This window comes from Apteryx mantelli, chromosome 2 (genome assembly GCF_036417845.1).
Source record: "Apteryx mantelli isolate bAptMan1 chromosome 2, bAptMan1.hap1, whole genome shotgun sequence".
In the NCBI taxonomy this organism is placed as follows: Eukaryota; Metazoa; Chordata; class Aves; order Apterygiformes; family Apterygidae; genus Apteryx; species Apteryx mantelli.
This window is the reverse complement of record NC_089979.1, coordinates 6,823,314-6,849,015: the sequence shown is the minus strand read 5'-3', so window position 1 is coordinate 6,849,015 and position 25,702 is coordinate 6,823,314.

Below are 25,702 nucleotides of genomic sequence, written 5' to 3'. Positions count from 1 at the left end.
AACAATGAAATGAAGATATATTCATTTTTCAATAAACATTGACTGCATCTGGAAAGGGCTGCACAAGTTTAAATATACAGTGCTATATAGGTGACCAAAACAGGAAATTCAGGTTTAGACAGACAGAAAATAGCAAGACCCAGTCTTAGCTTTGATATAGACTACTTTTTTTCTTTCTTTTTTCCTCTTTTCACCAGCAAAAAGTGACTCACTGCCCTATATATATATATATTTTTTTTTTTTTTTCTTTTTTTTCCCCCAGTCTTCCCTGATCAGAGATCATTCATCTGTTTTTTCCCTGGGCTTCTTCATCTCTCTCAGCCACTTGCTCTGCTGGTCTCGCAGCATGATGTAATGTCCTAGTAAAACTTGTTTTATTTTTCTTACATCCACTTAAAAGAAACTCTTAAATGCTTAAACCATTCAAAGGGACACTGTGAAGGCTGGCAAGCCAATTAGCGCTCATGAGCAACTTTACAGTGAAAGGGAAGCACCCATGCCCAGGCACCAAGATTGAGATAAGCATTGCAAATATGCATTCCAGTTATGTGCTGCGTGATCAATAAGGGATGAGTGCAGCGTACACAAACCTTCTCCGTATCACTGAAATGTCCATCAAATCCTGTCCTGCTCTGGCAAACACCTCAAAGAAAAAGAAAAAAGAAAACATAGTCAAGGTGCTTCTATCTATCTTAAGTGTTTTAACCCTTGGGGCACTGGGTAATGCACTGGTGTGTTGCCTTGAGGAATAACCACTTCTCCAGTATTTTGTCCAAGCCTCCAGATGGTGAGCTGCTGTGGACAGCTGGTAAGCAGCAGGAAAAGTTGTGCTGTGTAGCAAGGGGAGCGTTTGTCTCCCCACTGAGGACTCCCTGCTTTCCCTTCCCTCATCAGTCTGTGCCTGGGTTTTGATATCCTGCTTAAGTTATACATCACGTTGCATTGCTGCCTGCAAAGACTTGTTGATCACAAAGGGCCCTCCTTCTGAATAAAGCGTGGTGCCCCAGGAATGAGAGTATGGAAAACTGGCTGTGAGCCTTATTATTGCTGGCTAGATCCTGATTTTTCTATTTGGACCAGGAAGCAATAAATCAAAGTAGGAACAGACAGAGAAGAATCGAAGCTGTCAGCATTGGATAGGTGGTTGGAACCAGAACATTAATACTAGGTTCAGTTAAGGTCCAGCATGTGGTAAAATAAGAATTAAAGCACACCTTTGTTTCCTTTCTCCCAGATCATGGAGAATTTTTCAGGTTCACTTCTGCTCTTTGACTGATGCTCTATCTTCTCTGGTTTCCCAACCAACCATCCTTCTTTGGCTAAGATAGCAGAAGAGGTTGCCATCAGCTTCCCTGGCTCATCAGTCTGACTCTTTAACATATAACTTAAAAGCCATGGCTAGTCGGCACCTGCACCAGATTGACTGGATATTGTCTTTTCTTCTCAGTTTGAGACACAAGGTCTTTGGAGCTGTTCAGGAGTAAAGAACACATAACAGGAATGAAATACCTGCTTTTTCCTCTTCTTTAAAAATGGCTGAAACTTCAGAACCAGATAAATTCACCATCAACAAAAAAAAAGAAGAAAAAAAGATTGAAAAGGCTTTGGATGATTGATTCCGCTAAAAGAAAAAGAAAAAAAAAAGATAAGAAAAAAAAAGGGAAAGTTTTCCAAAATGATGAAATAGCTCCCTTCAGCTGTAGTAAAATAAAACTTTCAAACTGTTTGCTTCGAAACAGCATTATCTATTTTTAAAATGATCTAATTTAAAAGAAACAAGTCTAAACAAAAAGGTTAAATAACCTCAAAATGACAGGAGATCTTTTTGCTTCTGGTAAAATTGATGACAAACAAGATAAGAATTTTACTTGCTTTTTGCTTCCAAAACAGTAGCTATTTCATCTCGGGTTCAATCCAAACTTTTTTTATTGGCATTTCTATTTGACCCCAAACTAAAAAAAAACTGCATGGTTTGCCAAACTCTAAAGTCAACCCCTGTCGGTCAGCAGGAAATCAGAAATTTTGAACTGTATTTTTCACCTGCAGCCTGATTCTGATATATGTTGCAGCTTTGCAATAACAAAGTAAATGAATACATAGTGGAGATAATTAACCTGCAAGGAAATGTGGATCACAGACACTAGAAGAAATGTGTGGGACAATGCATTTGTAGTCTGAGTATCAGTTATCATTAGAGGAAAGACCTCATATAAGTTTAAAAAAATTACTTTTTTTAATTTTTCTTTTTCTTTCCTTCCTCTCATTTTATTTCTTTTAACTACTTCTCTTCAGCTGCTGTCTTTCAGAAGCTCTACATACACATATTTTTATATAAATTGAGTATTTGACCCCCATTTAGGAAATAAAGTGCAACTTTTTTCTTTCAAAGGAAAAAAAACCAACAACATAAAAACAGCAAAAAACCCCAAGAAACTAAAATATAAATCTTAATCTAATGAAAAGAAAATCGATATACATAAACACCTTCCCCTCCCTGAGGGTTTCCCCTTGTACAGTTTCCATCACTAAAAAATTACTATGGCATAAAGCTACAAGCATTTCTGTGCACTTTGCTGGTGCCCTCAATTCTACACAGAGGAGGCCAGATGCAATGATACAGGATACTCTAAAATAGGTAATGAACAAAACACTATTTTAGCAGTTGTTAATATTCTAAGAAATGGGGCTTAATTTGTAGAATTCCGTAATCATTTTATGGAATGGTTTATCAATGTGGACTACTTCTTCTGTGTTTCCCCCCGCCCTACAAGAGATGTGTGATGTGAAAGCTAGAGATCTTACTGGAAGATGTCTTGCTGTTTATGATGCAGTCCATGTCTTTACTCAGTGGCATCAGGAAACTGCAGTTCCAATTCATCACTGAGGTAATTCCTGTAAATGAGATTAAAATAAGAAAATTTATAATTTAAAATAAAGAAGCATGTGACACACAAGGTCCTTTTGTGCATTTCCTGCTATGCATCTGTTTGAGTGGTTTGAAAGAGTTAAACTGCTCTTGAATTTGACTGGGTAGTGACAGGGAGCGAGCAAAACTTGACTTCACCCTCCAAAAGGACAGAGCAGCTCAACCTCTCTAGCAATGAGGGAGACACAACATAGTCCAGACTCATCTCATTCCTCAGGCAAGTTCCCGCTGACGATCAGACCCTTGGGGTTTGGAGCAGGGCACGCACTCACCATCATTTGCACAGGGCTGGTGGTAACAACATAAAAAAGCAAGTTCAATACAGTACTTTTATTGTATCCAGTCTGTGAATTTACAACGGTGAGGCTTTAATTTGTAAGCCACTTTGTAAAGCTGGCTGAAACATAGCTTTTATTCTTCATTATGTATTCTGTTAATGACAGCATCCTTGTTAGCGAGGGCCAAGGTCAGGTGTGTCAGTCCTCCGTTACAAATGAGACTCAGCAGTGATTTTGGTGCTGCTATTGATTTAACTTGTTGAGGTACGACCTGTCCCATTAAAATATTGTTAATAATTCCATGCATCTCCGAGTACTGACAGCAGCAGCAGTTCATCCAGTGTTTGTCTGCACAATAAGTGTTTATTTGGTTTGCCCATTCTCGGTTCACTTCAGCAGATCACTCATCTGATGGCTGAACGTCACAGCTGCCACATTAGCGAGTATCGTTTTTCTTTCTTCTTTCCCCCCCAAACCCCAAATTAACTGTTGATAAAGGTTTTAAGGCCCTAGAGGAATGATATTTGAGACTGGCATTAAATTGTCTCTTGCTTCTTTAAGATTTATTTGTAAAGGACTGAAAGTCAGCAATCACCTTCACTTGAGCGTGCTAAGAGGAAAACAAAATTATTCTTTATCCACAGCAGGTGACGCATTTACATACGAAAAGAGAGAAAAAAAAAAAGTTGGGAAAGTTGCTTATTTGCAAAGTACACGACAGTCAGGGAAGTCTCCAACCAGCATATGCAGGTAGGCCCAGGAAAACAGAGTCACAAAACAGCTGAGGACAGAAGAGGCCTGTGGAGATCATCTGGTCCAAGCCCCCTGCTCAGGGCAGGGTCACCTAGAACAAGTTGCCCAAGACCATGTCCGGTTGGGTTCTGAATATCTCCACAGCCTCTCTGGGCAACCCTGTTCTAGTGTTTGATCGCCCTCACAGTAAAAAAGTTTTTATTATGGTTAGGTGGAATTTCCTATGTTTCGATTTTTGCCCGTTGCCTCCAGTCCTATTTAGGATTAGACTACATCAAGGCATGCCTAAGTAGGAAGTTCATCCTCAGGCTCTTCAACAGACTTTGCATTTGGAAATTTTTCAAAAGAATTCAGAGAAGAGCCTATCTCACCTCTTACCTTTCCTCAGTCGCCTCATTCCCTCTCAGGGGACGTTTTTCTGTCTAGAGCTCATTCCTTTAGACACGATGAGTGCATCCATCACATTTCGCTCCTCTGCTCCAGCAGTTGGTGGGACTCCAGCTGGTCTGCTCCTCCTGGCAGATGACTAGTACATCAGCCCAGCGAGGTTACTCCCCTGCACCAGTGCTGTTCATAGCTTGTTGTCAAAGATTACTCAGGAATACCTGCCATGCAATCCTTATTCCCAAGCAAGCCTTACTGACTGCTGGGCCAGCCGTTGCCGGGTTGGAGGGTTCCCACCAGTGGTGCTTGTCACCCCAGGCCGTGACTTAACTGGACTCCCTCATCACATGATCAGGAGAACCCCATGAGGGCTGTAGGTACATCTGTAGCTCACCTGCTCAAGAGTGGGCAAAATGAAGGAAGTTTCAGCTATTTTTTAATTTTTCAGTACTTGTCTCCAACCATATAAATGTCTTTCAACTTACTATCTAAAGCTTCTTTAGAATATGCTTCTTTGTTTGTTCACTGGTTTGTTTGTTTGGGTAATACAGTGATATACTCATGTAAGAAACAAGCCATATTCAAGATATGGGATTTGAGAATGTGAATCACATGTTTGTCATCAGTTCTAAATAGAGATATGGGACTTTTTCAGGGGAAATGTTTTCTTAAAAATGAGCCTTTGACTTTAATGAAACATCTTGTAAATGTGTGTGAATATTAAACTGTTTCAGTCAAAATCAAAATGTTTAACAAAAATCTCATGAAATCAAAACATAGTTTTCTATATTTTCTAAACCTAAGACTTGAGCTTTGGGTTTTAAATAGTGCTTTATTTAAAATTTTACTTCATTATTAAAAAAACCCCAAACATATCTATGCAAATCTGCTATAGCTATAAATAATCAAGTTATTGATGAATTGAGGTGGACACACAGTACTGACTGTATCATTGTTATTTGGTATAAAGAAAAGAACATACCACTTGTCCGCTTCATTCAAATGCAAGATTGGAACAAAAAGTCCAGACAGCTGAATACGTATTCTTTGATTTTTTGATACCATCAAAAAATAATTGAAAAGCAGAAATAGTCTTCTAATCACACCTAATATAGTTCATAAATGGACTGTTTCAAAGTCAGTTTTTAAAGTTAAGTGCGTTTTATGTGAAAGAGGACAGAAATAATGCAGGTGGTTAACAAGCGCAAAGGCATTTCATTTTCATCTCCTGAGATTGCTTTGAAATATTTAAAGGACATAAACGGATCTCTCATTTCTGGATTAAGTAGGTTTATAATTGCCACAGTGTTAAGCAGCTTGTTAATGAAGGTGTTTATTATAAGTCTTGGGAAACTGTAATAAAATTTGAACCCAGTTGAACCTGGTGAAGTGGTTTACATTAAGCATTAGATATTCAGTCTGGAGTACTTGTGTCCCATGCAACCGACCTTCAGATTCCCAGCTGGAAGCAAGTTCCCAAGAAGACAGGGCAGCCATAAGCTCTTTTGGGGCTTTTAGGTTGACTTTAGGCTCAAAAACCTTAGGATGAGTTTTGTTCATACTATGAATAACTGAGGTGTGATTCTACAAATAGAATTTGAGCTTTCTTGCTCTAAACTGAGCAATAGGTGCTATTGGAAGGAGAAGGCTCAGGCCTGGTGATACTAGCTCTGTTTCAGTTTCACAGCTCTGTGCTGTGACACTGAGATGCCGCTACGCTGGGTAGGAAACATGTGAGGTGCTTGGCTGTACCAATGATTGTGTCATCTCCTGCGTTTTTGCTCCTCTGGGAAATATGCATTTATCCACAAGGCCGTGGTGCAGTTCCATGTTTCCTTTGTATCTATTATTCAGGCGGGTGACAGAAATAGGACTATTCCTTTCTCGTCCCTTCTACACCTCATGGATATTTAACATATTTTAAAATGTGACATAAAATTTTAAACTGGGACATAAGCCTGAACTGCTGATTATGACACAGCCCTAAATGAAATCCCATCTATTTTCCAACATTAATATGTAGTGAGCATGTTTAAGGTCAGACAGTTCTTTTGCACTGCTATGACCGGGAGGAAAGATGCTTTGAGGAAAACAAGAAGAAAAAAACAAAAAAAACACAAATAACAAGCCAAATAATACTGATATGTTCTTAAGAATCATTTTAAAAGTGTTATTTTATCTGGGAAATACTGGATCTTTCATTTAAGGTTTACAGTGACTAAATTCAGGCCACATTTCTCAAAACATTAGGTTCTGTTTTCTGTCATTGTAAGTGCATAATTTCCCTCTCTTTTAATTTCACATTCTAACTAAATTTGCTGTTAAGAACATTAGATTTACCTCTAGTGTACTGAGGAGCACGTCACATGCTAAGCCAGATAACTGGACGTTTTACATCAGCTAAGGATCTGTCAGCAATTGGTTTGTAGGTAACAGAAAAAAAGCCGGTCCTTCCATATCTTTTCCCTGTTGTGCTCATTTTACATAAGTGAAATAAAAATAAACCAAACTCCAAAGATGACTGTACTGGTGCTGCAGACATGAAAGTTATGTTTACCTTGCCAAACAGCTTAGCTCCCAGTTCTCATCCTCCAGATTGCATAAATGTTAGTGTGTTCTCAGGCTGTACATTGGCATGAATCATCCAGTTCTATCTAAAACAAAACTTGGTTCCTGCAAATAGTTTGCTCCAAGGTCCTGACCCAATAGACAGCAGATGAAAGCCAGTGTTGACTCCTTTTGTCCTCAGCATTCCTCAATGTTATTTCAACGGCTTTTATATCCACAAGCATTTCCCCATACTTTCTGCCTATACCCACAGCATGCCAGGCTATGACACAACCCTCCTGCTATTCTTGTCCTTTGAACCAGAAAACCCTGCAAAACAACCCTCACACACACGCAATTATGTTTTCGGAGTTCAGGGGCACTCCACGGAGCACAGAGGAGAGCCAAAGCCAATGGTACGTAGCCCAGGTGTGACCAGCCACCTCTGCGGAGAGCTGGCCCGGAGAAGTGTGGACACAACCGCTCTGTGGTTCTTCATTTTGAAGCCAGGGATTGCGACCTGCAGGTGATGCAATCAGCAATGCAGAATAAATCACATAATTACTCTTAAAAAGGCATAACTTTCTGTGTGCAAGAAAGGGCATCCTATAACAAGAGCGTGTTGGCATGTTGTCACCCCATAGCACGGCTCCAAAGCTGTTTCAGATCAGTGACCTCTTGTCTGAAGTCAAAAACTGCAGTAAAAATGTCAGCAGCAGCTAAACCAAACCAATTTGGTGTTTTAGTGTGCATGAAGCTTGAAGGTTTGACAGAGAATGTCTCCTGGAAGCAGCAGAGCGCTTGAGGGGGGCTGAAGGGAGGAATATGATATTCCTCCTCAGGGCCAGGATCTGCTGGGTTAGAGCTGCTCCGACTGTTACAGAGTTGTTAGATGTGTAAAAACATTAATAATTAATCCTCAGTTCCATGAGGTGTGAAGTACTGTTGCCAAACCTTTTGAAGGTTTTTATTTTATTTTATTTTATTTCTTTTTTCTTTTAAGTCCCAGCTCCTCATGTGCTATAAAATTGTCCAGAAGATCGTGGAGAAAGGAAGCGAAAATGAGAAATCAGTGCAACCTAAAGGCTGACAAACAAGAAGACCAAAATAATATCGGTAGAAAAAAAACAACAAATGCCTTACAACGTCTAAGCTGGCCTCATGGCTCTACTCTGATTTTGGAAACTTTACTAATATTGCGTAAGGACAGAGCTCTCTCAAACTCCTGAATGGTCTCGTGCAAGTTATTGACCCTGACTGTGTCCTTCCAGTCATTTACTTTCAGATGAAGGCCTGGAGGTTGTGTTTTATGATGGAAGGATTAATTGCATTTTTTTAGTAGGTGTTAAAGACACTCAGCTCTATTAAAGATAAGGTTTTTCTGTAATTATCATGACTGCGCTAAGAAAGACTGAAGGCAGTCCGTGCCTCTTCCTTTGCTCTCCTGGTCCCACATCGCTTTGTTCCTTTTTCCACTCCCAATTTTCTCTCCTGGAGACATCCAGCTTATCTGAAATCCAGCACACCACATCTGATGCTGATAACGCAATAGTGTTAGCTTTTCCAGTTCATCGAAGGGAAGAAAATAAAAAGATCGTCATCAAGGAAGATTTGGTCATCAGCCTCTCATTCCTGTGTCCTCTACTGGCACAGGAAACACATAATTTATACCAGCAGGTCTCCTTCAACAGCTCTTTCATTCTCTAGGAAATTAGGTCAATATGTTTCCATTTACTCTGAATTAGCTACATTTATTTATTTATTTACTTCTGTTGTGGCACAAACATTTTTCTTTTAACAAATCTTGGCAGTTGTATTAACATTCTGCTATAGCTAATGGCTGAACAATTATTTTCCTGGAACCCAAATTGAAAGGTTAACCTTAGCATTTCCCTTTAAACATTTTAAATTGTTTTCAATTGTGGGAGTATTTATGATAAAGTAGCAGTTTAGAATAGAAAATAAATTAATAAATAAATTACAGTTTCATCAGCTCTGTAGGCAAAGTGAAAATTTAACTAGCTTCAACAATGAGACAAAATTAATGTAGGCACACAGCATTACTGCTCTTTGGTTAGTGACTCAGAAAACCTCAGAGCCTTTCAAAGTATATATTTTTGTTTAGACTACACAAAAGTGTTGATTTTTAGAAATATGAACAAGTGAGTCCTGTCAACTAATGTGGATTCATTTTCCTCAGGTTGATTTTAATGCCTTACAGTAATGAAAGAATCTGAATCTGGGACCAAGGCCTCTTTGACCTTAAGAACATAATTCACAAAAAAAATAATATTTTTCTCTGTTTGCTAGGAAATGTCTCAACAAAGTCAAGAACATGTATAAATCTTAATAAGTTTATAAATACAGGATTAGATAAGAGTTAGATACAATAAACAACCAAGCCTGCTCTCCTGACCTCTGGTAAATTTGGTGTCACTCATTAAAAACTAGCTCCTGAATCATTTCACTGCTGAAAATCTTGACTTTATTTTAAAAGAAAAAAATGTATTTGAACCCTTTAATTTCAAGAGAAGACCGACAAATTAAAAGTTCTAGTAATTTATTTATTTATTTATTTATTTATTTATTTTATATAGATCTCATGATTTTAGAATGCCTATGCTGCCCTGGAGTGAACTGAGTTATCATTTTCTTAAAACAGTAAGAAAACTCTAATGACACATTATAGACCTTTATTCTTTCTCAGTAACTATTTACAAGACAATATTGACATTTATCTGTGTAATTCCCAAATAGTGTATATGAACAGAGAGCAGCCTAGGGATGGCTCAGAAAGTCTTTATCTTGAGTGATGTGTTTCACTATTTACAATTTAATATGTTTATATATTTTCTGTTATATGGTTGTTTACCTAGATCATTTTCAGTATTTCAGGGAGTAAATCCAAAAAAATGAATGATAAGTAATGCATAAGAAAGATCTCTGTATATTTTAACAAATGATAATTCATGAAAATACTTATTTTTCAGTAATCAAACGATTAAAATAGTTAAATTTTTTACTTGTGAAAGAAATTGCAAGACTCCACTAATAGCTACCAAATAACAATAATATAATTAAACCAATGATCCTGCTCCTATAATATTATAGACAGCATACAGTCTGATTAATAAACCAATGCATACTTTTTTTTTTTTAAATCGTTAATAACTTGGGAATCCAAGTCATATGTAAGAATTGCATGGTGCTAAATACTCCTAAAAACCATAGGAGATGGGGGAAGCCAGTCCTTAACAAAGAAGAAAAAGGGGGGGAAAAAAAGAATACAGAGACTAAGGACTAATGAATTACGTGAAGTGAAACAGTAATATTGTGCTATGCCATTTCTGATGAGCAGTGTGCCTCTAAATAATGAAAAGGCAGGGATTATTTTAATAATTTTGAACAAATAGTTTTTCATACACAATTAATATTTAAGGATTTATCATTGTGCATTTGAAATAAGAACTGTATGAACCAAAGGAGATCCGCATATCTTTCTATCCACTGGATTTCAATAAAAGATGTAAATTTAAATATTCACTGCTAAACAAATGGAAAATGATAACACCAGATAACCAGAAGACTAAAACTTTACTAGAAAACATTATGAAAAATAAGGTATCAATGTACTAAATGTCAAGATATTTAATTGTTTTAATTGTGCAAAATCACCTCTTAATTGCATAACACTTGGTTTGAAGAAACTTTGGATTAGCCTGTTGTTCTGCAAGCAACTTTTGAGGACCTTTGGCAAAAGCATGAAATAAGTAGTTATGAAAACACAGGGAAGGTTCAGTTCTATAAGAATTCAGTGGAATTTGGGCTCATTAATTACCAGAACGCAAGGGCGCAGCAGCCATGCATTATGGCTCATCTACTCTAATGGCTCGCTCCCACCTAGAAGAGGAGAATTTCTCTGCCCTGTGACTAGCTGCTCCTTTCATGTGCTCCTCACCCCATGCTTCAAACACCTCCTTTGCATTGGCCCTGGCTAAGCACCCCTCTAAACTGGGGTTTGCCTAGCTTCAGTGTGCAGAGATTGGTTCTCATTACGCCTCACTCTTTCTCTAGATTTAAAAAAAAAAAAAAAAAAAAAAGCCAGTCAGTTACTGCATTAATGGAAATTACCTTAACAGTGTAAAAATCAATTTTCAACATTCTGTTTGATCCTCAGATTCTTTCTCCTTTTTCACCTTCTCCACTTCTGTTAGACTTTGCTCTTGATGTGGATGCAAGAATTCCACACTTCTTCTAGTCTCAATTGCATTCTATTCAGAAATGTGATTATCTGCTCTCTTCCGCATGGCATTCCTTTAGGCAAACAACCAGGTCCGCGTTAGCGGTTTATAAGCGCACTGGGAATGCAGGGAGAGTTCATGCCCACCGATCCTCAGCCCTTTTTCGAGCCGCTGTCTTTCGCTGGGTGCTCATGACCTGCATTCCCTGTTTCAGGAGGAACTTCAAGCTATTTTCTCATCAAAGTTTTACCTGCACTTGCCCAGGTAAAGAGATGACACAAACCTTTGTGTGACAGCCTCTTCCTCTCATCTCTTTAACTCTTTTCTATTTCAAGTGAAAATAAACGCTAGGTCAGGAACATGTATCTCATTATGTATCAGGCTATTACTTGGCCCAACATAGCTCCAAGCTAATCTGAGGTTCTAGGCATTACTGGTTTGATAATAGTATAATACTATTTAATGTTATCATGGGATAGCTGAGTTACAGTATAGTAAAATAAAAATGCATATGTTCTCTTTGTGCAATACAAAATGTAATTACCGAATAAAGCCCACCTAGAAAGGTTACGCGAAATTCACTCGTAATAGAGATGCTGAAAGCTATTGAAGCCCTGGGACTCTGGATGAAACAGCAAAACCGTGTTTTGCTATTCATGTTCCTGCTTTACTACACAACAAAATATATACCCTAAGTCTATGAAAAGCACCCATAAACTCCTATAAAAATAATGAATGATACTTTTCTCCTTAAAATAGTTGTTCTAAAAAATCAACAGATATTCTATTACAAATGATACAACCTTGGGCAAATCAGTGAAAGAATAAGGTCTCAGTGCAACAAAGCATTTTAACATTTTTTTTCCTCAGCCCTATTCAGTCAAGAGCTTGACTTTAAATGTACAGTTGAGTTGCATTTTAAACAAGAAGGTTTAAACATTATACTTAGTTGCCTTCTCAACAGATTGATGACTTGAATACTTAAAGAATTTGGGAGGGGGAAAGAGACTTGTGCCACACAGATTTAGGTATTTGACCTATGCACCTTTAATGTCTTTGGTCTCCTTATAGGCAGTGAAACGGATTAAGCAAATTACAGATGTTGTTGCAGACTATAGAGAGGCTGAAGTACCTATGCTTAGCACTGATTAAGAAGGAGTGATAGAGAAATAAGATCCTATTAAGGGTGTAAAGTTGCATGGAATCAGCTGGTCGCTTCTGCAGAATGATTTCCTATTGCTTCCCTATGGAAAAAGGAGGTTGGATGCTGTGGGAACTTTCTTTGAGAAGAGCATCTGGAAATTCTCCCTGCCTTGTAATACTTTAAAATTACTGACATCTGTTGAGTATCAGGTGTCTATCCTGTTCACCTGCGGTTTCTTCGACTGCCTAGAGAATAGACTTGTGAAGGAGAATCCCAGTTATGCCTAATTATGAAAAGGCTTTCTTCTGGAAATAGCCTCACAGAATCTCTAGACTCTATAGCAGGGCAGAAGCAATTCAGAAAGATGGGAAATAGTGATCGGGAGGAAATACAAAAAGGGAGAAGTAGTAACAGTGAGCGATGGCTTAGCACAAAAAAGCTCCAGCTCATCATGATCACAGAGCTGGGCAGAACAAGGAAACTCCTCACACAGATCTGTGTGTGGATTCTTCATGACATGGAATGAACCAAGTGGATTTAATCCTTCTAGAAAATCCATTAAAAAGTATAGTTTTACATGGGATATTGGAGCCATTCTGGCAACTTCCTGAACTGGATTCAAAGCCATGTAACAGTTATAGTTAAATGAATCAGAGGTGAATCTAACTTCAAACTCCCCCAGAAAGCTTTGAGCATTCAATGGCTTCCTGTGGGTGTTCACACAAAGAAGACTCAAGGTATAGGGCCACAACTTTGCTCACAAAGGCAAATACTTAGCAAAAATATAACCAGAAAATGTGGACTGATATGTTAAAGTAAACATCCAACCCAAGTTTTATCTTCCAGGATGGAAGGAGTATATATATATATATTTTTAATATATTTAATATTTAATATATTCTTTATATGGCAGATGGATTTCTGAATCAAAGGTTTTGGAAAGTCTGTGTTTGCCAACCAAGCATTTATATTCAGGACCATATCTTGAATCCCGTCTTGATCTCTGTTATGGCAGTAAAAATCCAAAGGAATTACAATCAATAACAGCCTCATTCTTGTGTTATATTTAGCCCAGCTACTGTAATATTACAAAATATGAGTTTCAAACATGCAAAGCAAATACTGGTAGTGGAAGACTAGACTGAAATTAGGTTCAGAAGTTTGCTAAATATTCTCAACATTCAGCTTTTTCAGTCTATATGAATAGTGAGAAATAGATTAAATTCTTTGGGATATTCTACATTTTTCATTTCACTAAGACCTTCTTTTGTTTCAGTGCACTCTTGGTTAGGGCTTAAAAAAAACTGTTGACAGCTCATTTCTTCAGGAGCTGAAGCAGGTGGTAAATTAATAGCTTAGGTGGGGGCTGCCATGAAGCATGAAAAGTTATGACTGGTGTCAGTCCAAATCACTGTCTTTAACTGAATGTAAGGCAGTGGAAAAATATTAGCTATGCAGCAAACATGGCTTTAGTCAACAAAGAAATATTTTACAAGGTTTCCTCAAGCAATCCGCGGAAGGTCATTCCATGCATCTGCTCCAGCCTTTGGTAGCATTTTATAGACATTTGCTGATGTTCTAAATCTGTGGCTGTAACAATGATCTCACTAGTAAAATCAATGGATGGGGGAGCATATTGAAATCATTTTTTCGGTGTAACTCAGAGGAGAAATGTAGATATTGCAGATTCAAGCTAAAACATGAATGCAAATAATGCATGTAGTAAGGCTAGCTTTTTCTGCTTAGAAGAAGATTCCTGATATAGGCTGGCTGTCAGGAAAACGTCAAGGAAATTCAGATCCGAAAGCATCTCCTGTTTGAGGTTATATTCCATTTGTAGACTCGCTGAAGTTGAGTCTATCCGCAGACTCACTGAAGTCCTGGGAACTAGAAGAAGAAGAAAAATATAGCTAGTTAACTAAGTGTGCTTGAGATCATTCTCTAGTACTGAGGCCAGCTCACATGGAGCTGCCCACAGTGATAATAATGTCACCATGGCTCCTTCTGCCTCTCTTTCCATCCCTTCTATTAATTCTGCCCTCCGTGTCTCTTCAAGCTAGCACCCTACCATGAGTATTTAACAATTCTTGCACATTCATTTTGTGTGCAGTCTCTCTCACTTAGCTGAATCTGCATGAACTAAAAATGCCCCTTTCTAGAACTTTTCCCTCTGGTTTCCTTTAGGGTGGATGTTGCTACTTAATAGTAGTTACCAGTAAGGTGGGTATACTGAAGAGAAAATCAGTGTCCAGCTGCATCATAGTTTTCTGTCTGCAGAAGTGCCACCTTCCGAAGATGTCACTTTTACACGTGCTATCCCTTGATGTCTAGACATCTTCAAAGGAACTCCATCTGCATACACCTCCCAGTATTCAAAGATCTCCTTCTCTAAATGGGTGGCTGGGAGGAAGGCAGCTTGGCTTCTGAAAAAGGGCTCAGTGTGATTAGCTGATCTTAACATCACACAAGAAATAAAAGAGCACATCTGTGTGTGATTTTTGTGGAGCCTAAGCAAACATCAGGCATGCTGTGCATATGTATTGGCTCCCTGGGAGCTCTTGGAGCTTACAGGAGTGCGACTTAAAAGATCAACAAGCTTTTAATGGAAAGGAACAAAGACTGAAGGGCTTTTATATGGCCTGAAGGTATAAAATCAGAATGGTTTAAAGTGAATACATGAATCTGGCTGGACCTCCTTTTAACACCTACTGTATTTTACAAATGTTGTGTCATGTCTAAGCTAATATGGAATTGGAGAAGAGTAGTTTAATATTAGTATGTTTGTGATGCTGAAGACAGTCCTAGATAAAAATATGCAGGCTGGTGTCTTGAATAATGTACCGAGAAAGGTTTTGTACTCAGACTTCAGATAATGCCCTGCCATGCACTCAGCTCAGTAACCTGTTAAACCTGCTAGCACTGCTCCTGGTACATGCGTGCAGAATAAAGGCAACCTGGGTTCAGACATCCAGCCACAGGAATCTGTTAAAGCAAAAGGCAACATGGCTAGGATCAGGCAGGATCTGGCAGTCAGAAAACCTATATTCTGCTTCAGACTCTTCTATTAGCTTTCTTTTAGCTGCTGTTGAGTCCTCCCTTTCCTTTCTTTCTTTATTTTTTTTTTTATCTTATGCTGAGAAAATATCATGCTGTCAATGTTTATATCATTATATAAAAAGTAGCTATAAGTGGGATAGTTATTGGTAGTGATTGGTTGTTTCCTATGGTTGCTGAGGAAGGCCTAGAAGAATAAGCTTTATTAAGAAAAATAAATAAATAAATAAACAAATTAATAGAGTGGACTAGAGGAGAGCCTTTCTGTGTATGCTAAGCATAACTGGCAAGGATGCACCTAAGGACTTACAAAACTTTGTGGACTGCATGCACAGAGTTAATGAAAGAACACCTTAGGCCAGTGATTTATCACTTAAGTTTAAGGATATATAGCAAATTAGGCAAGCAATCTCACCATCACATGTTCTGTCCAACAAGGTAATGGGTTTGCTGTCCCTCTTGATCCTTGATTCGCAATACATTATCCAGAGACTATGGGTCATAGTTTGATTTTTATACCACTTATTCTTACATCTTCAGACATTCATAAGCGGCACATATCACAGTTAAAATCAGGATCTTTAGTGGTTTATTTGTTTCTTATGTACATATAAGGTAAAAGTGTGTCTGTTCTTAGCACTGTTTCCAACCGTGATACAAATGATTTCTTGTATGTGTATTTCTATTGCATTTCAGATATTCAAAACAGTAAATCAATCAGATTTTTGTCAGGTTAACAATTTCGTTTATTTCCTTGAATATTTGGTTTTACCTTTTTTTTTGATCTTATTTTGGCTCAGTAATTTAGAGCGCAGCCCGTGACCTGTGTTAACTTCTGTTCTGTCCTCTATTTGTGCTTTAAAAGGTGAAAGAAACACTTTATAAGGTTGTTCTTTCCCACCCTCCAAAGGTGCCACAATAAGGAGTGTCAGGAGAAACTGCTGAGTGTGAACAGCCCATTTTCCTGTGAAATCTCTATTTTCCTTCTTGTTTTTAGACGCTGAGAGGAGGAAATGCCTGTCAGAAATGTAGGCATACTTGTGAATTAGTGAACTGCACTGAAACAGATGATCCCTTAATGTCCCCTCCAGCTCTGCATGTCTTGACATATGAATCCGGGTTAGTAAAGCCACTGCTAAGTAACGCTGAAATTAGACTGTGTAATCATATCCATAGTGACATTCCAGGGACAGGCACAGGGTTTTTAAAGGTCTGCTCTATTTTCTGCAAGAAAAAAGCAGGGAGGGAGGACAATGAACCGAGGTGTGACTCGGAAGGAGAAGGGCTGTCACATCCAATTACTCTCCAGAGCTGGTAAACATCTAAGCGTTGCTACAGCTGGATTCCTCGCTGGCACCAGCCGCCTGTGGGATGGAGTCCGTCCGACTAAACGTGCATATCTACCAATCTAAGAGCCTATACTCGTCAGCGAGTGACCCTAGGCTCCCCTCACAGCCCATGGGGAGCTAGGCAAGACAGCTTAGGACACAACTTGTCTCTTCCAAAAGCAAATATCTACATTTGGTCAAATGGATTAAATCGCCATTGGATACAGGGAGTGCTTCAGCATCTCTCTGAGAAGAAAGCACTTCTATTAGAGATACCTCAAGCTGAAATAAAAATTCTGCCCTGGGAGACAAAGGAAGGGGAGGTTTTGAATGGTTCGTGGGCACTTCTTTCCCGACTTCCTTCCCCCATCCCTCCCCCGAAAAACCTCCACACATTCAGAAGACGTGAAATAAGGAGAAATGTCAGATTTCATGCTGTGCCAGGCACCCAGCTAACTCACAGGGTTGTAGTGCAACACCAAACTGTTCTGTCCCACAAACCATTGCCTGCCAGACTGGAGGAAAACCTGTCTTACCCTTAAAACTCTGAGCAGAAGGCATTTAATCCACTAAAGAATTTTTTCCATTGGCATTCACTTCAGCTAAAACCATAGCTCTCTGATAATAAATCACAGGTTCACTTGAGGACCATTACTCAGGATCCTTCTTTCTTCATACTCCATGCAGTCCTGATTTTCGCATATGAAGGCAGAATGGTACAACTCATGAAAAACTACCACCTAAGTAGAACTTGGTGAAAAGAAATGCAAGAAATGTTTTTATGTGACTTAATTATCTCTATCACCTATATCAAGTTACTTGTTATTAATAGAAGACTTCATTTAACATTTTGTTTCAAACCTTGTCTCTTTGTTATTACTTTGGCATTCACTCTTCAAAAACTTGAGGATTCTAGTATTTCCTCAAAACTAAATACGGGCAGCCCTGTAGCATAATCTGCACCAGCATGAGAAAAATGAAGAGTGCAAGCCAAAACCAGCAGTAAAATTGTGATGTTACATGCTATCCCTTCACCTGTTTTCAGTGTCCGATAGCTGACTGAGGGTAGGCTGAGTAAGATATAGGTGGACATGAAAACTCCCATGTTAAGGTGCGCAGTGAAATGGGGATGAGGGATCTAGCAGACACTTCTCAAAGAAGGTGGCCCCTGCTTAGTCATGGGCAGTGGGTCTTCTTCCCACTGAACTTTCTTTCTTTTGATGTCGGTGACTTGGTCTGGTTCCCTCTCTCTCTGATATACTTGAGTTATTCCTCCCTCCTCTTTACCGTCTGTAGCATTTTCCATTGTTCATCTGATACCTGGTTAAAATATTGCAGCAAATCTGCCCTGACCCTCTTTCTATTCTCCCCTAGGTTCAGGCATTTGCCTCAGGAGCTTGTCGTGGTAACTGATATCCTCGGTCTTGTAAAACCAACACAAGACGGCATTTTGTTGGAGAGAAAAAGAAAATTGTATATTACAACATGGGCAGCATGGCCTCTTTTATCTCCTTGCTTCACCTTTAATCTAAATTTTTTGATCAAAAGCAACTGCCTCTGAAGTTAGTGTCAGCCACAATTTCATATTACCTTTATAAAGATATTCAGTAAATGGACTTTAGACTAAACGGACCTGTCAGGAGTGCTGAAGGGCAGACAGTTGATTTCTTGGTTATATTTCAAATAGTGTCCTGAAATCAATTACGCCAGCCAGAAGACTCAGTATGAGCCACCGGATCCACACTGTGAACGGTGGGATAAAACAGTCTCGGACAGCTTCTCCCATCCCCAACATGGGATGAGAGCAGGGTAGAAATGGAGCAGGTTTCAAGCCTGGCCAGGTTTGCACAAACGGGTGATTTGCTCCTGCAATCATTACAAAGTTAGTTTGTGTTTTGGATTCGTGCTTTCTGGAGTTAGGTTAAAGTCAGATTTCCCCTGAAACTGCCTATCATTCTGGCTTCATGGTAAACCCCGGGAGACCTTTCCACAATTACCAGAAAACCATGCATTCCTGAATTTCTTTCTACTCCTGTTCACAGCCCACTGATTACTGGAAGTTCAGCATTTCTGAAAATGCTGCCTGGCGCAATTACAACAGGCAGAGCCTGTGGGGGCTGAACTTTTGCTGACATTACCAGGACCTCTGCAGAAGTTCAACATGATTTACTGTGGGACATGAAATACTTCTGTTAGAATAATAGAGAGCGATATATTTAAATTTTACAGAGGGAAAAGCAGTGTACTACTAACAACCATAAGACATAAAAATGGCTGCATTATATCAAAACAGGCCAAAATCTTATTCCTAGTGGTGAACAGTGCGTGCTTAGGACAAAAAATAAGAAAATGAAAGTGCTCAGTTATACTTTCCTAAATAGTCTCCCTGCTTCTGATTTCAGGATAGATATATGATTTATATGTGATTTAAGTGCTTCCTCAGCTATAAATGGTCATAGCTGTATTCAAAGACTGGGACTATTACAGAGAGAAATCAAACCTGCTCTGTCTAAAAGAAATCTAGTCTAAGCTAGTCATCTAGACTATCGAAGAATCAAAGGAGAGAGATCGGCATCTCTAAAGACAGTCACCTTAAAATGGCATGAATGGCCTTCTGGAAGTGCTCTTTTATCTCTTCATTGATGGCAGTATGGTCCTAAATGATCGTCCAGACAGCTAACTTTTAGACAGTTAAGGTTAGGTAAGATGAATTTCTCACCTTGGGTCTAAGGAAACTAATTTTATACGTTCTAAATTTTATCTCTAGTCTCATCAAATCTAATTTAATGTTATCTAATTTAATCTCTTTGTGTCAACATTTTTTCAGATATATATACAGTATTAATATCTAATTTATTTAGAAAGATACTAATGCCAAAAAAAAAAAAAAAAAGTACTTACCTTCACATGCAAAGCATCTGGAATTTATGTTAGGAACACAAAGAAAATACTCATGAAGTATACTAACACTATAATATACATCATACCCATTAAGTAAAATAATTTAGAAGCTCAGGTCCTCTTTTCCCACTGGTAATTTCCCATGTTTCCAAATCTTTCCCACTTCCAAAAGCCTCAAGAGAAGAAGGTGAATTTTGTCATATATAAAAGAAGGGAAAGTATAAAATGTTCTTTGTGGCTGATCAAAAGTTCCTATAATATTAGGTCCACACTTTTGACCAGGCTGAGCAGAAACTCACACAAGCATAAGCCTGGCTATGGGCAGTCTGTCCACCACTACAGCATCTGAGCACTAGCACAGATCAGTTTTGCATTAGGAACTTGTACAAAGAGTTATGAACTTTGATGTCATCTGTACATCTGCATAACAACATGCCAGAAATGTACCATGAGGATAAACAAGCACCTGTCCAATACCAAAAGCTTTTTATTCAAGAAGCCAACCTTTGTTAATGCACGCATCCTGGGACAACTGAGGTTAATGAAGGAGGTCTGAACTAATGCCCAGTCATGTCAAAGGGGGTTTGGGCTTGACCTTCTGGACCTCATGCAAGAACTGTTCCCTATCAACTTGTCCTTCTAGAGATCCCCTAATAAGGTGGGGGTTTTTTTGCTTTGTTTTTGTTTTTTAATGGATATAAGGCTTTTTTTTTAATTTAATGATGAGCCTGACTTTCTGAATTCTATCTGTTTGCACATAAATATAGAACACATTATCTCATCTAAGTTGGCAACATGTCTTTGGAGAATCAATTCTAGAGTAATATAAACCATTATCTCTCTGACTTTGCCTGTAGAGTTTTACCCTCACAGGAACAATAAAGAAGGATATGCTCGGAAGTTATTTCCTCTTCTTAAATTTGCATTTATACTCTGGAATCTTTGACTTCTGTTATTAGCAGGAATAGTAGGAGAACAAGTATTCTGTTTTACAAATATGTATACTATATATATACATATACACAAATCTACTATATATATATGTAAATGCAGATTTTAAGTCTTATTATCCTTCTTCATTCAGGGTCAGGGTAAAATCAAAATCTTTGAGAAGAATTGTGGAAAAAAAATGGAGAAAGAAATATTACAACCTCAGAAGAGCCAGCAGCTTTGTGATAAAGACATTCATCTCTGGTGGAAACAAACCAAACTTCTGTCTTTGCTCTGATTGAGGCAAACACTCTGAACACAGGCAGCCCAGCAAATGGCTGAATCTGTTGCCTAATTATTATTCTTTGAACTTCAGCCATATTCATCATTTATAGTCCAATGGTTAGGGCATAGGTTTATAAGATAAGCGTGCATCTCCATTTATCTGACAGGATGATCTGCAGCATATTTCAGACCCCTGATCAGGGGAGCACATCACAGCATCTGCCCAAGCCACGTGCCTCCAATATTTTTGCTTCATATCCAGCAGGTCTGGTAGGACTGACTACCTGACATCAGCAGGTTGGACTGGGGTCAGGACATGGGCATGTCACACCTTGTCTTCCATTCGATGTTCCCTAGCACAGATGTAACTGTACTAGGTTAAATTCTGCACCAGGGACCTAAATCTCAGCCTCCTTCAGCCTGTCTGAGCTCATGGCAGTTATCGCAGTTCACTCACTTTACAAGCAATTCACTATGGGGAATGTAACTGCGACTGCTCCACTCCTGCAGCAAAAAGGTGTGCATACGTGCACTCACACTCTCCTTCACACATCCAGCAGGCTCTTTTGGCTGACATAAAGGTGGTGGCAGTAGACTATAGCTCCATCTCCTGTCTCTTACTTTCCTCCATTTCCTCACTTGCACAAAGATGCATTGAACATGAAGATCTCTTCTCCTTCAGACATGGAACAAAGATCTGGGGAAATTCTCCACTTGCCAAAGTGGGAATGAATTTAGTCCTTACTCCTCTTTGATGACACAAAGGTTACAGGCACAGCCAAGCCAAAATCTTATTAACAATAATAAGGAACAATTAAATGAATTAGAATAAGATTTACAATTGTACACAGTATATAAACCAATATAAAAGTGTCTCCTGGAGTAAATCATTCAGCACAGTTCACCCATGGTGAACTTCATCCTTCATACTGCTCAGAAGTGAGGTATACGTATCTGAAGTGAGGTATATTTTCTAATGGGAGATGATGCCATATGGCTAGTGAGTGCAAAGCTGGCAGTGATCACAGCAGCACAGAGTCGAAGAACTGCTCACTTTTTTCGAGTGTCCTAGCCTACGCTTACGTTAGGGGGCCTGGAGTTGTGCCAAACTACCTAGCGATAATTGTAGCAGTCGTCAGTGAATAGCGCTACCTGGCAGCATATGAGTAGTTCATTTAATTTATTGTCTTCCCACCTTATTAACAGTACATCACAAGGCTGGCAAACTTTCTAAGCTCATATTTCAACAGCAGAGCTCTTCTTGCTGTACCTTTAAACCAGAAATGTAGTTTATGTGATTTTCTCCACTGCATGTCGGTATAAACTTGAGACATTACCCTGTTCAACAGCTCTCGTTCATGCACACGCAGTCTCGTCTCCTCCCTGGCTACACCGGATGTTAAAGTGATTTACTGCGATCAGCCACAAAGGTTTCCAAGACAGACCCCAAGACAACTTGGAAAGTTTTAGGGAAGTTTGACAGGCTTTGTTATGCTGTTTTATTTGGAAATAATGCTCAGACATCACAGTGAACAGTGCTGACAAGGAAGGAGTTGCCCTTCACCCTCCGTTTCAAACAGGTCACTTTGTTCATTTTGCACACACAGCTACAAAACAACACCCACACGGGAACATCAGGCACACACACAGGCTCACGCGGGCTCTTATACACACAGCAGAAGGGGGGAAAACTGCTGTGCCTGAAGCATAGTGCATTATTTTCATTGTTCTTCAAGTATTTAAAGCATTATAACGAGAGAGTTAGTGCCTTCAGCTCCGTTATTTGACTGTTCTGTCTACCCCATGTGTATTAACATATATCTCCCTGAGAAGGTTAACTTAATATACCTGCAGTCCTGAGACATTTTCCTCCCAAGTGCTTTGTTTAAAGGTTTAGCTCAATCACAGATAGATTCATTTTGCGAATTACATTATAAATATTGAGTCAGCCCATTGATTATCTTCTATATGTGGTATGGCTCCCCGCCAAGGTAAAAGTTGGACATACTTTAGGGAAGAGTACACATTGCTCTCTACCAGGCATATCACCGGCTGCTGTTTTTTTGAAAGATACAGTCTCTCACCCTGAGTTCAAACTGCAAACATTTGGCTACATCTTGCAAAGCAGATAAGAAAGAGAATAACTTATGTTCTGTCTTGTTGCCTTATTCTAAGGACAGTGGAGCTGTTGGGCCAACATTTTCAAAGCAACCAGTTGCATGATTGGCAACCAGAGACATGAGAGGAATAGATGGTTAAGAAACATGAATACATCGTGTTTCTTAAATGGGGAGGAAAAACAACAAAAAAGTGTACATTCTCCAATAGGAAAGTGTTTCCAAGATGTTTTATTGACCGTGATATTTATTGGCCTAAGCCTTTAAAGTTAAAGAAAGAAAAGCACTAAAGCTGGCTGCATACATTTCACCGTGGGAAAGAATTCTATGGTTAGTATTTGCTGAATAAATCATTTATTGTATTATTTTTCCATCATATCAAAGAGGATTTTCACTACATTTGTATATTTTTTTGTCTTCAAAAGTTTTTGTAAATGTATACTGAAGTTCCCAATCTTAAAAGCACACAGATCTGCATCTTAAAGGACCAGTCAGATGCATAAAGGAAGCAGAATAAAGGAAATCAGAGAGCTGTCTGAGATTCCCTGAAGTTGTGCATGAGTTCTGTGTATTTTTTCCCTAAAAAGAAAGCAACAACAACAACAACAAAACAAAAAAAAAAGCCAGCACAAAAGTCATAATATGTCAGACATAATGAGGTAGCCACAATGGTCAACATTTTCAAATTTTGTGATGGATGTGAGTGTGTTTACCTGAGTTCCCTAAGTCAGCCACAAGTGTGAAACTGAACTAGCAACCTGCACCCATAAGATGCAAATGCATGGTTACTCCTTGAAGTAGCGCAAGTAATTCATAATGAATTGAATGGAAGGACCAGAAGATGCTTTATTCTTTTGCGAGAGCCGAAAGTATTTAATGTCATCATTAATGACCTGGATGAAGGGACCAAATGCAGCCTCAGCAAGTTTGCAGATAATACAAAACTGGGAGGAGCATCTTAACAGTGGTAACTGGGACTTGGAATATGCAGAGGTAGAAGACACCACTATGAGGTAAGGCTATTAGATGTTTATTACCTTGAAATCCCCGCTCTGCAAGGGGTTTCTGGTGGTCACCAAGTTGACTGTGGGCCAGCAATGCGCACCCTGGTGGCAAAGAAGGCCAACGGCATCCTGGGCTGCATTAAGCAAAGCATTGCCAGAAGGTTGAGGGAGGTGATCCTTCCCCTCTGCTCAGCACTGGTGAAGCCACATCTGGAGTACTTTGTCCAGTGGTGAGCTACCCAGTGCAAGAGAGACATGGATTTACTGGAGTGACTCCAGCGAAGGGCTACAAAGATGATTAAGGGACTGGAGCATCTCTCATACAAAGGAGGCTGAGAGAGATGGGAATAAATATCTGATGGGAGGGTGTAAAGAAGACTGGGCCAAACTCCTCTCAGTGGTGCCCAGGACAAGAGGCAATGGGCACAAACTGAAAGACAGGAAACTTAAACACAAGAAAACACTTCCTTACTTTGAGAGTGGCTGAACACTGGAACAGGCTGTTCAGGGGGTTGTGGAGTTTCCATCCCTGGAGATAGTGAAAACCTGAACAGACATAGCATTGAGCAACCTGTTCTGGGTGACCTTGCTTGAGCAGAGGGGTTGGACCAGATGATCTCCAGAGGTGCCTTCAAACCCCAACTATTCTCTGATTCTGTGGTTCTGTGATTCTTGTGCAACTCCACTTTCTCTTAGAAAATGCTGTCATTGCTGAGAAGGATTAAATAACTAGCAAGTGGATAAACAATTAAGTATCAATTAAAAGCTTAAGTATTTAGGTTAGATGTATTTTCAAAGTGGTACTCAGGCATTTTTACTACTCACAGACATCACATGCTCTTTGATGCACAGGAGTTCTCAAAAATAATGTGCTTTAATGAAATAGCATAGGTCATGGGAAATCATCTGAAAGGACTATGAAGGAGATGATGTGTCTGATGCTTTTTGGTGTCTTTAAGCAAAGAGGCAAGATGGCAACTTGGTATTAAAACATGCAAGTTTAAGAAGAAAAATGCAAACAGACTCTCATTTTGTACAAATTGGTGTTTCTTCACTCTAGGATGATTAACAACCACAGCAATTTTTTTTAGAATAAAATCTATAGCAGCCTGTCTTGTTAAGGAATCAAGACTCGATTCATTTAATCATTCATGTAGAACTTTCATGAACTGCACGTCTTTGTCCTTCAAAAGCTGAGTCTGAACAAATGACACAATAAGGAGGATGAAGTTATTCAAGTAATGTTGTCTTTTTCTGTCTTCAAGGATCTCTGTAAATGACAGCTCTGTCACCAGCTAGGGGGCATACATTAAAATATAGACTTCAGAAAATTCCAACTGTTTGTGTCTTTCCCATGTTGAATCTCTGGTACTATTTTTCCTCAATGTGAGTTAGGAGAGGAGACTATTCAGAAGGAACAGAACCCTTGTATTTTCTACCTCATTTTTTTCATTCCTCTTTTTATCTTTATTAGTCCTATATCTATCTATTTGTCCTTCAGTTTGTTGATATTTTTTAATGGCAGGGATACAACTTCAGCCCAAACACTTTTCAGACCTAATCTTTACACCATTTTTTCATACTTAGCTAATCTGTGACACGTTAGTCCATCATTAGTAAACTGAATGCCGCTATTCTGATATATCTCTCTAGTGGTTTGTAACATTAAATACATTTATAAGCGTAACTCTTTCAATTATTTTCAAGGAAGTAATATGCCTAAATCACTTTTAAAATGTGGCTCTAAGATACAGAATATACAGTATTGTCCAAGGAATTATGGTATTTCACTTGCATTTAATTTTGTCGT